The sequence below is a fragment of the Corvus moneduloides genome, chromosome 2 (genome assembly GCF_009650955.1).
Source record: "Corvus moneduloides isolate bCorMon1 chromosome 2, bCorMon1.pri, whole genome shotgun sequence".
Lineage (NCBI taxonomy): Eukaryota > Metazoa > Chordata > Aves > Passeriformes > Corvidae > Corvus > Corvus moneduloides.
The window spans coordinates 15832542-15846839 of NC_045477.1; positions in this window are offsets into that span (position 1 = coordinate 15832542).

Sequence of the window (14298 nt, forward strand, 5' to 3'; positions counted from 1 at the left end):
GTAGGTAGATGCATGTAAAGTCAGACCCTGCAAGGGAGGTGGGATCTAGCCTTCATCACCATCTGAGCCATGAGCTCCTGTGGCGTTGTGATACTTTTGGACGGCTGGTGTGAGAGGAAAACCCACTCGATGATTAACAGGGGATCACTCCGCACCTCGTCCCATTGAAGTATCAGCCCGTGAAGGTATGGCATTTCCCTAACACAGTAAATTGAAAAGGCAGAGCTGGGGCGCAGCAGTGTGCCTGCCAGGACAACAGCGCTTCCCGTACCTTACAGATGGACTGTCTCGCCTCCTCTGTTAGATGCCTAGGTGATGTGAGGTCATCTTTCCCTTGCAGGAGGTTGAACAGAGGAGCGAGATCTTCTGTCGTCAGCCTTAGGAGTGGCCTCACCCAATTTATGGACCTGCAGAGCTGATGGAGTTCCTGCAAGGTCTTAGGGTTATCATTAATTTAGACTTGTTGAGGAACCACAGTCTGCTCATGGATTTTCAGTCCAAGGTATTTAAATGGAGAGGTTTTCTGGACCTTTCAGCCTGGATTTCAAATCCATTTGCCTCTAAGGCCTCTATTACCTTCCCTAATGTCCAGTCTAAATAGGATTGGTTACGAGCACACACCAAAACATCGTCTATATAGTGGAGCACTATTGCCTTTGCTGCCAACTTTCTGATAGGGGACAGAATGCGAGCCACATACCACTGGCAGATGGTGGGTGAGCTTTTCATGCTTGCGGCAGAACTCGCCACTGGTAGCACTGCATGGGAGCCTCTCGGATGATGGAAGGTACCGAGAAAGCAAACCTGGGAGCATCGTCTGAGTGCAGTGGGATCTGAAAGAAGCAGTCTTTAGTATCAATGACTGCTACCTTCCGCTGCCTGGGGAGCATGGAGGGTGAAGGCATTCTGGACTGCAGGGGTCCCATGTCCTCAATGACTGCATTTATTTTCCGCAGGTCCTGTAGGAGGTGCTACTTATCTTTCCCTGGCTTTCTTTATTGCAAATACCGGGGAATTCCAAGGGCTATTTGAGGGTTCGATATTTCCTTTTATCAATTGCTCCTCCACAAGTGCGGTGAGCGCCTTTGTCTTTTTTTAAAGGCCACTGATCCATCCAGATATGTTTGTCAGAGATCCAATTTAATTTCTGGAAGGGGCACACCACAGTGGCCTTTGTTGAAAATTCTGGGGTTGGGATGGAATTTCAACTCGAGCCCCCCACTGGGACATGAGATCTCTGCCCCACAATGTAAATCCAGAGTCAATTACAAAAGGACAGACTGATGCTATCTGCCCCTCTGGACCCTCAATTTAGACAACTGCCTTGCTTCTCTGGGCAGATATAGATCCCTCCACACCCGTCACAATACCTTCTGCCAGCTGCAGCTCCCAGTGTGACAGCCAATTGTGGGAAGAAATGACTGTCACATCTGCTCCCGTGTCCATCATTCCTGCCAGGCTGATGTCCGAGCCTTGGCAAGACAGTTTGCAGTTAAGCATGGGTTTGTTGTTCCCAACTACCTCAGCCCAGAAGACAGAGGGGTTGTAGTCCTGTCACGGACTACTGGGCACAAGAATAGCCTGGGAAACAACCTGGTTAGCAGCTAGAAAATAGGGAGGGTTAACACACTGAATATTGACAGTAAAGAACCCTTGTGGTTCCACTTGAACAATTTCTGGTGTAACACAAATATCAGCTGGTGAATGTACATCTTTTAACACAAACAATATGCAGTCGCTCAGATTCTTGCAACTCACGATGATTCTCTGGGGTGTCACAGAGTCCATTTGAGTTGCAGTGGTCGTGGTAACCATTTTTCTGGTGGCAGTTTCTTGATTCATTCCCCCATGTGGCCCTGCCAATTGACATGGTCTTGTCAGTTTTTTGGCTGCATCCCATCGGCTGCATCCCATTGGCGATTACATTTGCCCTGGGGAGACAGCTCAGGAACCCTGATTAATTGGAGCCGGAGCTCTGCAGTTTCGGGCCAAGTGCCCTGGTTTGCCACACCTGTGACAGACCCAATTAGCATTTCTTTTGTCCTGGGATGCTGTTGCATCAGCAGCGGCTGCAGTTCCTATTAAATTCCCCCCCGTTTTTAAATTTGGCTGATTAATAGGCACTAAAGTCGTGCAAGCACGATTCATTTGACTTAGGGTCGGTGGAGGTTCGAATGGAAGACCCAAAATCACTCTTTTACAAGCATCATTGGCATTAGTCTTTGCAATTTGCGTTATGATATGCTCTCTTGTTTTCGGATCTTCCACTTGTCTTTCCACTACAAGCCTCAGTTTATCCACAAAATCAATAAATGGCTCATTTTGCAGTTGCTGAATCTCAGTATAATTCGATTGAGGTAGTAATTTAGGGGGCATCATTAAGAACGCTTGCTGTGCTGCTTGCTTTACAGCATTCAGGACCGGCTCTGATGTATTTTGAGCCTGCTTCTGGAGCTTGGCTAATAACCCCTCACCGGTAAGGTGATCCATAGAAATTCCCACATTGTTTGGATCCTGCAGTAAAATAGGGAGGACCTCTCCCAGTTGCTTTCTCCAACCTTCTTCCCACATTTGAAACTCGGATGGGGAAAGCAAGCAGGAGAAAATGCTTTTGAGGTCACGTGGCTCAAGAACTGTACTGGTGAGAGTTATCCTAAGAAGGTTCTTAAAATACTGACTCTCCCTCCCAAATACTTTCTGGGCTTTGCAAAGCTCTTTCAGCCCTGCAGAATCAAAAGGTTTCCATGTGGGATTATTGCCAGTTCGATCATATGTTACAGGAGCAGCAAAGGGATAGGATGGGGCTGAGGGGACTGCCGGACCCGATTTCAAGATGGCGTCGGCTCCGGTTTCTGCCTCATAGGAACTGGAAGAGGGGACGTCGGAACCAGGAAGTCTTCCACAGGGGGCGGGGTTGGAGGACCAAGAGGCATGGTCACAGGATGGGCAGGGATTCCCAATGCAGGGGGCAGTACCCGACGTGTGGGAGGAACCTGGTAATGTCACATCTGGGGGAGGGGATAGGAAAGGGCTGGGAGCAGGAGGGTGAAAGGGACTGTGGGAAGAAGAAGCGGAGGGAGGGGTGAACTGTGCCATGTGGTCAGCGCCATTGTTCAGACATGTGGAGTGGGGGGGGATAATGGCGAACAGCATTTAGAAGAGTTTTCTGGGCCTACAACTGGGGAAGAGGGCAAGGCATCCGGAGTTTGGGAAGGAGTTGAGGCAGCCTGGCCAGGGCTACCCCGACAGGGTGGCTGAAAAGACTGAGAGGGGTCAGAGAGAAGGTAGCAACTCTGTGCTTCTGGGCATATCACCCCATTTGGTTTTTCCAACAAAGAGGAAGTGGGATGAGGAGCAGGAGGGGAGGAAGGACGGATACAGGAAGAACGGTGAGGGGATTTGTGCTTTTCTTTTACTTTCTGATCCATTTTATGCAAGTCCCGAAGGACTAGAACTAGAGGAAAGAAATTTTTCTCCGGAGGAGTCCCCTTTTCGCTTTAAATCAGTAATCTTATCCCCCACAGCCTGCCAGAAGGCAGGAGATTTTAAATTTGCAGGAGACACTTGAGGAAGGTAAAAGAAATCCAGCGAACAAACTGTTTTAACAGACCCTTTGAAAATTTAAACTCATTAACTGAAAGGAATTTCACAACTTGGAGAAAAACCTCTCTTTGGGGCTGAGAGAGATTTGATCCCATCTCTCTCTCAGCACTTCTTCCACCCGCCACTCGCAAAATGAAAAAAGAAACAAAATATCAGGGACCGGGGATACTCATATAAGTTTCAGAAATCAGTTAAAAGGTGTTCGGTCCCGAACTAAAAAGCACAGGTGGGGTTCTCCGAGGCCCGACTACTCTCCAAAGTCAGTTCAGTGCAAAATCAGTGGGAGTTAGCAGCCTTCTGTCAGGGCACCACTCCTAAAACAGAGCGTACTGCACCAAGGGGCGTTGGTAAGTCCAAAGTCGCTTCTTCTCGCTGTCCACCGACAGCCACGACGTCGCAGGGATCCACTTGCGTGAGCCCCATGCTTGGTGCACCAACCTGGCAGTTCTTGTGCTCGAGGCACAAGCTCTGGCGTGCCCCAGGTCAGAGAGAGTCCAACTGCCTTCTTCTGTGCATCGCTGAAGTGACTTCACCGTCAGGAAAAGGTGCTGCTGGCTGAGCTAACTAGGTGGCTTCATTGCAGAGAGAACACAGCAGGAACAATGGTATCGGCTCATGTTAGCTTGGAGATAAAGGAAGAGAGAGGCTGTTCTGGTCTGGCTTCTAACATATTGTTAGAAGTTTTGCAACCTGAACAAGCTGGGAAGGGATGGAATGCGATGGGAAGTTCCCCCGAGGCTTGTCCTCAGTTTTATAGGGAATTTGAAAACTGCAGTGAAAGGGGAAAACAACCTATGTCGCAATAACCGCTACTGACCACTGTCCAGGCTAGCTCCAGCGGTGTGCAGCAGGAGTGGGGAGCAGCCGAAGGCTCTCAGCTTTAAAGCTGCTCCTCAGGAGCTCAGCTCTGTGCAGGGGAGCTGAAGCTCCAGGCACAGTAACAGTCAGCAGTCCGGATGAGGGAGAGGATAAAAAGTAGCAAGGAGGCTTGCCACAGAAGGTAATCCAAGTTTATTGGATGAAACTCACAGGGGACAAGCCTCGAACAGCTCCAGGGAACCTCTTATAAAAGGAGGTGTTACAATGGGGATGGCTTAACAGGGGACCAATAGAAATCCCTAGGGGAGAGATAGGGACAAGGATAGACATTTACTTAGGCCAATAGCCTCAAGGGGAGGAGGGAAAGGGATCACATGCCTCAATTGGGCATTGAGGTTTAGGGGATTTCCAAAGGGGGAGGTATCTAGAGGGGTAGGGTCTCGGGGGATTGACAAGGACCATATAAGGTTAAACTGGGAGGTTTCAGGTGATGGACACTGAACCTTCGGGAGCAACAGGAGGGGTTTGGGTGATAGGGAAAGAGCTAGAACAAGAGGAGGGGAACAACCATGTAGGGACCACTAGGGGAGCGGCTTGGGTCTGGGGCAAGCCAACTGGGAATAGGAGTGGGGAAGGTAGGGATGAACCCTTGGGGTACAGATAACATAAGAATATACAATAAAAAATCTTGCATCACCACAAACCTATGAGTTACAAGCCAGGGGGAGGATACAATTTAACAAGAGGCGGGAGTTATAACAAAGAACCAATGAAAACCGAGAAATTTCCTGAACCGGGGAGGCAGCTTGTACCCGGGCGCCACCTGGGGGGGTGCAGCTTAGGCTTCTGAGCCGCCCCTCGACCCACCCTCTGAGTCTGCCTCTTCGGGAAACTCGATCCAGGGGATGGCTGGGATTGATGGGCATCTCGCTGCCCCAGCCCCGCACTGGGATGGGTCACAGCAACACCAGCTAACATACACTCAGTCACAGAAACACAGAATTGCTGAGGTTGGAAAACACTTCTGAGATCACTGAGTCCAACTGTGCCCCTCAGCACTGTCTAACCCATGTTCCCAGCTGCCACATCTCTACAGCTGTTAAATCCCTCTAGGGATGGGTGTGGGAGTGTGTTGGTTCAGTCCGGGTCTCCCCTTTGGGTTTCGTGTTACTGTACCATCCCAGTTTATACCCTCCTGGTTTCGTGTTCATAACCCTGCTTTCTTTATTTGTCTCCTCCCAGACCCCTGCCAATCACTCCGGCACCCCTCCCAAGCTTCTAGAAAGTTCTGGCAGGGGTGTTGAGTGATTGGTCTTGGGGGGAGGATCCCTCCCTTCCTTTCCCAAGATAGGTTCCCTTGTGTGTCCTTCATCCCGCAGACCCGTCCTTCTCCTTCCCTGATTCGATGCCGTTGTCATCCTTCCCCTGTCGCCACCCCCCCATAAAACCCCTGGCAGGCGCGTTCAGGGTTGCTCATTGCTGGACACCCCCGGGGGGTGAGGTCCCCTGTTCGGAGACACAATAAACCTTCTGGACTTCATCCACAATTGAGCCTGCCTCCTTCTTCCACCACCTGCCTCTATTGCCGCAGTCCTGTGGAAGGACCCACGAGCCAGACCTCTGGTCTTCCGGATTCCGGAGGCTGGCCCCACAGCCTGCTGTGTCCAGAGCTGACCGGGCAAAGTGGGAACTGCTCCAAAAAGGACGCAGAGGCAGATGGGGATTCCACCACTGCCCTGGGGAGCCTGTGCCACGTCTTGGCAACCCTTCCAGTGAAGAAATTTTTCCTAAATTCAATCTAAATGTCCCATGGTACAACTTGAGGCAATTTCCTCTTGTTGCTTGGGAAAAGAGACCAACTCCTCACTACATTCTTAGGCAGAAACCTCTTACACCCTTCCCCAGCTTTCCATTTTTGGTCACCATGGGAAGCAGGATGCTGGGCTTAGGTGAATCTTTGCTTTGACAGTCTATATCCATCTGCTATTCCATGTTTCTTTAGGTTGGTCATGCCAGTACTATGCAGAAATGCACTGTCAATCAGAATTTTCTCTTTACTTTGCAACTCTGTGGTGATGCGATACCTTTATTGTATTTTTAGATAAGTTTTTTGTACCCCAATGGTTCATCCCTACCTTCCCCACTCCTATTCCCAGTTGGTTTGCCCCAGACCCAAGCCGCTCCCCTAGTGGTCCCTACATGGTTGTTCTCCTCCTCTTGTTCTAGCTCTTTCCCTATCAATCACCCAAACCCCTCCTGTTGTTCCCGAAGGTTCAGTGTCCATCACCTGAAACCTCCCAGTTTACCCTTATATGGTCCTTGTCAATCCCCCGAGACCCTACCCCTCTAGATACCTCCCCCTTTGGAAATCCCCTAAACCTTGATGCCCCATTGGGGCATGTGATCCCTTTCCCTCCTCCCCTTGAGGCTATTGGCCCAAGGAAATGTCTATCCTCGTCCATATCCCTCCCTTAGAGATTTCTATTGGTCCCCTGTTAAGCCATCCCCATTGTAACACCTCCCTTTATAAGAGGTTCCCTGGAGCTGTTCGAGGCTTGTCTCCTGTGAGTTTCATCCAATAAACTTGGATTATCCCGTGTGGCAAGCCTCCTTGCAACTTTCTATCCTCTCCCTCATCCGGACTGCTGACTGTTACTGTGCCTGGAGCTTCAGCTCCCCTGGGCAGAGCTGAGCCCCTGAGGAGCAGCTTTAAAGCCAAGAGCCTCCAGCTGCTCCCCACTCCTGTCGCATACCACAGGAGCTAGCCTGCGCAGTGGTCGGTGGCGGTCATTGCGACACAACTCCACTGGTGTGTCCTACACCCTTTGGAAGCTGTCCTCTGCTTATGGGACTGAATATGAATTGGAAAGGGTCACACTGGGAATGTGGTTGTTTCTGTATAAACTGCAGAATTTGCAGTAGTAGAATTTGCATCATGGATAAAATCTTTTTGTTGCTCCAGGTCCTTCCTTCTCTCAGAAGAGGCTGTGAGTTGCTCCACTCTATGTGAGCACATGAAAATTCAGTGTGCCCCAATGTCAACACACCTTGATAGAGGATGTCCTGACACCTTCTCTGGACCAGGCCAGAACTGCGGCATTAGGGTTATTCTGGGCAAGCAGCAGAGAGGCTTGGCCAGTCCCTGGGGGAGAGCAAGCTCTTCTTTGGGGCCTGTCATCAGCTTGCTCCTCCTGACTTCCCCTTCATTTATAGGGGTTTTTAAAGATAACACCTATCCCAGGACATTGAATAGAGAATCTCATTCTCTATATCTAGTTTCTATATCTCTTCTTTTACATCAATCATGTAAAATGTAGGCTTTGCAAAATGCAGGCTGTTGACTGCAATACTCTTTTGGCTGCTGAATTTTGGTAGCCTACAGACTTTCACAGCAGATTTCTAGCAACTCTATTGTCAGAACCAGCCAAGTGCCTTTGGTTTTTTTCTGTGCCAGGGAAACAAAAGAAAACTGTACTACAACACTTTGTATAGGTAATAGGGTATAAATGATATTTTCAAAAAAGACTTGGCTACTTGCAGCTCAGTCTTTTGTTGCTCATTTTTTATGTCACTTCTGGGGAGTCTTTATGCTATTGCAAATAAGGGGTTTCTAATCACCTGCAAGGCAGGGAATGATCATCTTTTGCAGCACTGTCAAGACTGCCCTGGCAACAGACCAGGGGCTTCATCCTGACTCCCCAGGTGCTAAATCCACATGCTAAATCAACTTCCCAGATCCATCCCTCCAGTGCCAATAAGCACAGTTTCCCAGGTAGGTCAATGGGCAGCCCGAGTGTCAAGCATGGAGTAGGATTCCAGCCCTCACTGCTGCTGATGTGATTCTACAATACCAAACTTGTCAGGAGTGGGCTGGATCCTGGCTAACATAAATTGGTGCACCCTGAGTAGCCTGAACATTACAGAAACATCCTTGGCTGTGCCCTGGGTCAGGAACACTCTGTGAAGGAGCAGAGAGTTCAATGTGGTTGGCATGGCCACACAGCGGGGCCAGATGCAGGGCTTGGAATGTTCCCTCCAGGCAGCCCCAAATTAATGCCCTGGGCCTGCAGTTTCATCCCAGCTGGGTATGGGGGCAGAGCCTCCAGCTCTTCCCCAAGAAGCAGCTAGTTCACACACACAAAATTAAAAGTTGACTGCTCTCTTTTTTTTCATAAAGCAGGTTGAGAGACAAGGCTTTTGAAAGGAAAATAAACCCCACTTCCCCAGTATTTATTTGTTTTATGTTTGCTTTTTTTCTTCTCAAGGGACTCTAAAAATCAAATTAAGACTCCAGAGCTCAGTTGCCTTCCTGGCAGGGACTGCTGCTGGCCATAGCTTGGGTTTGCTCTCATCTCTGTGCAGTGGCTGGAGGGATGCAAACATTTCTCCATAAACCCTTCTTAGAGAAGTAACATATGGGGTAAATAGGATTTTGCCTGTTTCTTCCAAGCCATCTCATCCTAATTAGACAGAAAAAAGATCCTGTGCTTGAAACACACCCCAGAGCTATAGCCTGAAGAAGTGCTTAGGCACAATTAGATGGACTTGGCGTGGGACTCAAAATAATCATAATTACCAAAACCTGTTTTGGACCAGCAGCAGTGTCACAGCTATTGCAAGTATCTGCTATCACTGCCCGGCACCACTCTCTCTTGCCAGGGGCCACCCTCACCAGCTCTGGTCATGAACCTGCAGTCTCTAACCATGTTCTGTTGAAATGGCACAGACTAGAAACAGACAGGGATGTTTTTATTTTATTTATTCCCCCACCCCTCCAAGAGTAATTTCTTCAGGGCTGGGGAATAGAGTTTTGTTTCCAGCCCACAGCTGCATGCAGTGGCCCTGCCCGGTTTATTGCTGAAGACAGTGATACCCAATCAATCCCACACTTAGAAGCAAGGCACTCTGGTACTGTCTTCTATCTGCTTTTCTGCTTTATGAGCCTGTCAAACTGTTTTTATTCATACCTAATATATTTCCACAATGTCAGGAAAATTAATTCATAAACGCCAGAGGTTTATGTCCAAAAAGGAGACAGAGGAGTCCAGTAACTTTCCTGACAAAACGGGCACTCGTCCAGGATATTTCCACCGTCCGGGGGTGGTGGGCAGCAAGCGGAGCTGAAGGCATGCCTCACCCCATTTTGGTGATCAGCTCCCTTTGGTGCTGGCCGGCACTGGGTGATTGGTTGGGTTCCCGAGACTGTCCAGGAGAGAGACAAGTGGTGGACCAGGGGGTCTGTGAAGAGTCCACAGGGAAGGACCACTGAAAATTTCACCAGTGAGTACAATGGGATCTTCAGGGAGAAAACCTGGGAGGGCACCCATGGAGGGTAGTGTTGCAATTATTAAAGGATCAGGGGCATGGATCATTGATAGAATTATGGGATCAATAGAAGGACTGTACAAGCAATAGGCCTAGAAGCAAAAGGCCTGTGTGTGAGAAAAAACTCTCCATGGGAAAGTCTCTGTGTGAAGAAAACAAGCAGGGCTGGGAATAAAGAGGGAGTTTTGAAACGATGCAGTTGTCCTGGTAAAATGTGCTAACCAGGGAAAAAGGGGGTGAACACTGAATTCTTTTAATCATAGCATGACTGTGGAAGCTTGCCAATGTAAGTCCAATTATGTAGAAGTAGAAATGTGCTTTGATAAGCTTTAAGCCACTTAGGAGTTAACAAGCTGGTATACTATGTAAGTGCCTTTGGATTGCTAATAAACGGAGTTTTGCACTTATCAACCATATTGGCTTGGACTGCATCTCTCCCCCCGCTGGGATCCCCGGGCTCTCGTCCTTTTACAATTCCATCATCTGGCGCCCGAACTCGGAGCTCAGAACTCGACCTCGGACTCGTTCCTCTCGACCCGGCGGGAGCCGACTGCGGTGCCGGAGCAGCACCGGCGGGCGTAAGGATCGGCGGCTTGCCTGATCCCAACCTGGACCGACCTGGCATCAGGGGTCCGCCGTTTGGCTGACAAAGGCTAAACCTGAAGGCTGCACGACCCTGACAGCAGGGACAGGCGCGGTAGGACGCGGCTTTGTGGGTAGATGCAGTTTGTGGTAAGACACAGTTTGTGGTAAGACACAGTTTGCGGTTGGGACGCAGTTTGCGGTAGGACACGGTTATGGAAACTGAGGTGGCCTTTGGTTTACTTTTACGCTTTTTAGAAAAGCAGGGAATTAAGGAGATAAACCTTAATAAGGAATTGGTGCAGTTAGTCGAGTTTGGAATGGCAAGAGGCTATTTTAAAGAGTCAGGATCGCTGTTTCATGAGCAGCAGTGGAAAGAATATGGTGACTGTTCGTGGAATTTGGTTATAGACTACAGTAAGGAAGCTAAGAAGTTAATGAAGCTGTGGAGAGCAGTTCTTAATTGCTTGAAACACTATCGGGTAGAGAAGCAGGTAGCAGCAGTTGCTACAGCTCATTTAGGCAGCAATGATCCTCCACCAGGTATAATGACACTTGGGAGCCATGTTCCCACGCCACCAATAGGGTGTTCCGTACCTGTGAAACCCCCTACAGATCCGACACCGGGTGCCATACCTACTGCACCCCCGGTGAGAACGCAGGCTGAGTTATCGGATGGTGACAACAAACAGTTAGGCCAAGAAGCCGCTAGATGTCGCCATGAGCCTGCTGGAACTGACATTCGCAGAGCATGTAACACCCCTAAGTTACAATGTAGTCAGGTTGATTGGAGAAATATCGTAAAAACAGCCCTTGAAAATGAAGATTACGACCTCCCCGAGGCAATCAGAGATCCGGTTGCCTTCCCGGTAATATATCAAGCAGCTGGGGATGATGTAGTAGGAGAATATAGTCCGGTAAACTGGAAGTTGTTAACTCAGCTGCGGGGCACAGTCAATGAGTCCGGCCTGCACAGTGATGATGCTAAACTACGTATGGGGCTGTGGGATTCTTTGCCCAGAGGATATTAAAACTATTATGAGAATGATTATGACCCCTTCACAGGTTATGCTGTGGCAGGCGCACTGGCAACGCCTTTGTGACGCCTCTGCTAATACCCACCGTGACGCACAGGACCCCTTACATGGGGTTACGGTGGAGCAGCTTATGGGCGTTGGGCAGTTTGCCAGAGTGGAAATGCAAGTGCAAGTGGGACCAGAAAGATTATTGGAGGCTATGAGACTTGCCTGGCAGGCAATGTCCTTTGTAAAAACAGCACCCCCTGAGCCTTCCTATCTGTCAATCAAACAAGGAAGGGATTAATCCTTTTCAAGTTTTGTTGATAGGGTTACTAATGCTATACATAATTCAGATGTACAGGATTTTATGAAGACAGTTAAGACATTGTTAAGACAGTGTGTCATGGAGAATTGCAATCCGTACACCCGGTCCATAATAGTTACCTTGCCAGCTGACGCACCGGTAGAGCTGATGCTAGAAAGAATGAGCTATGTGCCAGTAGGGCCACAGGCAATGTTAGTGGAAGCTGTTAAGGAGATAGGGAAAGATCTCGTGCAAGCCCAGACTCAAGCCTTTGCAGCCCTTGCCCCCTTGAAAGGGGCGGAAGCACCAAGAGACAGGTGCTATATTACCTCTAATGACGTCAAGAGCTACTGATGCGGCTGAAGAGGGCACGTGAAACGGCAGTGTCAGGTCCAGCGAGTATGGTGCCATAACTGCAATCTCCATACTCACTCCACGGAAGCCTGCCAGAGGAGGCTGGGAAACGGGAGATCGAGCGCGAAGGGTCACGGCGCGCAGACACCAACAGTGGCCCCAGCAGTAGCGATGCCAGTCTCCACAGCTCCCTGCAACCTGCTGGCTGCCTTCGGCCAGCAACCCGAGGAAGCCTCGGCTTGGACCTGGCAACAGCAATAGATGTGACTCTGATCGACGGCCGGCCCCAGAGGATTCCAACTGGCATTAAAGGGCCCCTGGTTATCAACGGACAGTGCTATGGAGCTTTGCTGTTAGGCCGCTCTTCTAGTAGCCTGAGAGGACTTTTTATATTGCCCGGCCTAATTGATAAGGACTATGAAGGAGAAATTTGCATTATGGCTCAAACTCATTTTCCACCTGTGCACATCCCAGCACACAGCAAGATCGCTCAATTAATTCCTCTGCCCCACCTGGCTGCAGCTATGGCCGAGGGAACGCTGGAGCGGGGAACGGGAAATTTTGGTTCAACTGGGAGTCTCGCTCTTCTCACCCTCCCACTAGCTCAGCGGCCAGTTGCTACTGCCGTGTTCACTCGTGGCAGTGATTCTATAACTTTGTCTGCGCTTTTGGACTCTGGAGCAGACCTGACAATCGTGGCCAATTCATGCTGGCCTCTGCATTGGCCCCTTCAACAGGCAGCAGGAGGGGTCGAAGGTGTCGGAGGCACTGCTTCAGTGCAACGCAGCCAGGATTGAATTCAAATCATACTAGACGGACACACTGCATCTGTTGTAGTTACAGTGATGCCTCTGCCTGAGAAAGTTAACGCTTTAATAGGGAGAGACGTGCTCGACCAGCTGGGTTTTGTGCTGACCACTGACATGCCTTTTCAGTAGCGGCCGCTGCATTGACTTTCCCGATAGCCTTGCAATGGATTACAAATGCCTCAGTGTGGATCAAGCAGTGGCCGCTCAAAGAGGAAAGTCTGCAGCAAGCTCATGCACTAGTGCATGAACAGTTAAATCAAGGACATTTGCGACCATCTACGAGTCCATGGAATACACCCATCTTTGTAATCAAGAAGAAATCTGGGAAATATCGGCTGTTGCATGATTTGCGTGCTATTAATGCTCAGATGCAAGCTATGGGGACCCTGCAACCTGGTCTTCCCAATCCTGCAGTTGTACCTGAGAACTGGCATTTATTAATAGTGGACTTAAAGGACTGGTTTTTTTACTATACCATTGCATCCTGATATGCATCGTTTTGCTTTTACTCTCCCTGCCATAAACAGGGCAGGGCCTGCTTCTCGATACGAGTGGACAGTACTTCCACAGGGGATGAAGAACAGTCCCACCTTGTACCAGATGTATGTTGATGCTGCACTGAAACCGGTTCGAGTGCAGTGGCTGAAAGCCATCATTTATCATTATATAGACGATATACTGATCGCTCAGCCAGACCCAATCACCCCCCAACAGGAGCTCCTGCTCACCAATCAGTTGAACCGGTATGGCTTGATTGTTGCGCCCGAAAAGGTTCAACGTACACCTGTTTGGAAGTACCTGGGGTGGAATATCGCTGAGGTACAAATCAGGCCACAGAAGGTGACAATTCAAACCAATCTCAAAACCCTGAAAGATGCACAAAAACTCTTGGGTGACCTGCAGTGGTTGCGGCCAGTTGTTGGCATCAGTAATGAGGATCTGGAGGTGCTGCGGCCCCTGCTGGAAGGGACCGATCCTTCCTCGCCTGTTCAGCCCACACCAGAGCAGGTGGATACTATCCAGCGTATCAGTACCGTTATTGCAGACAGAGCAGTTGATCGAATGGACGCTGATGTTCCAGTCGACTTTACTGTCCTCCACGGAGAGAGTCAACTTATTGGTGCACTGACTCAGTGCAAAAAGAAAAAGGGGGAGCAAGTTAAGGTCCTAGAATGGATGTTTACAAGCCTACAGCCTAAAACAACATTGCAACAGAAAATCGATAATGTGGCAGAATTGATACAGAAAGGCCGCACCCACATAATACAAGTTACTGGGCAAGAGCCAGGAACGATCTACTTGCCAATAAAAAGAACTGAGCTCGAGTGGTATCTACAAAATTCTCAAGCTTTGCAAATTAGTTTGCTAAGCAATGCCCAGCAAATTGAAATACAACCACTCAAGGCCCCAATACTGAAATGGATGACACAGCATACATGGATTCAGATTCCCAAAAGGAGCAAGCACCCACTACAAGAAGCAG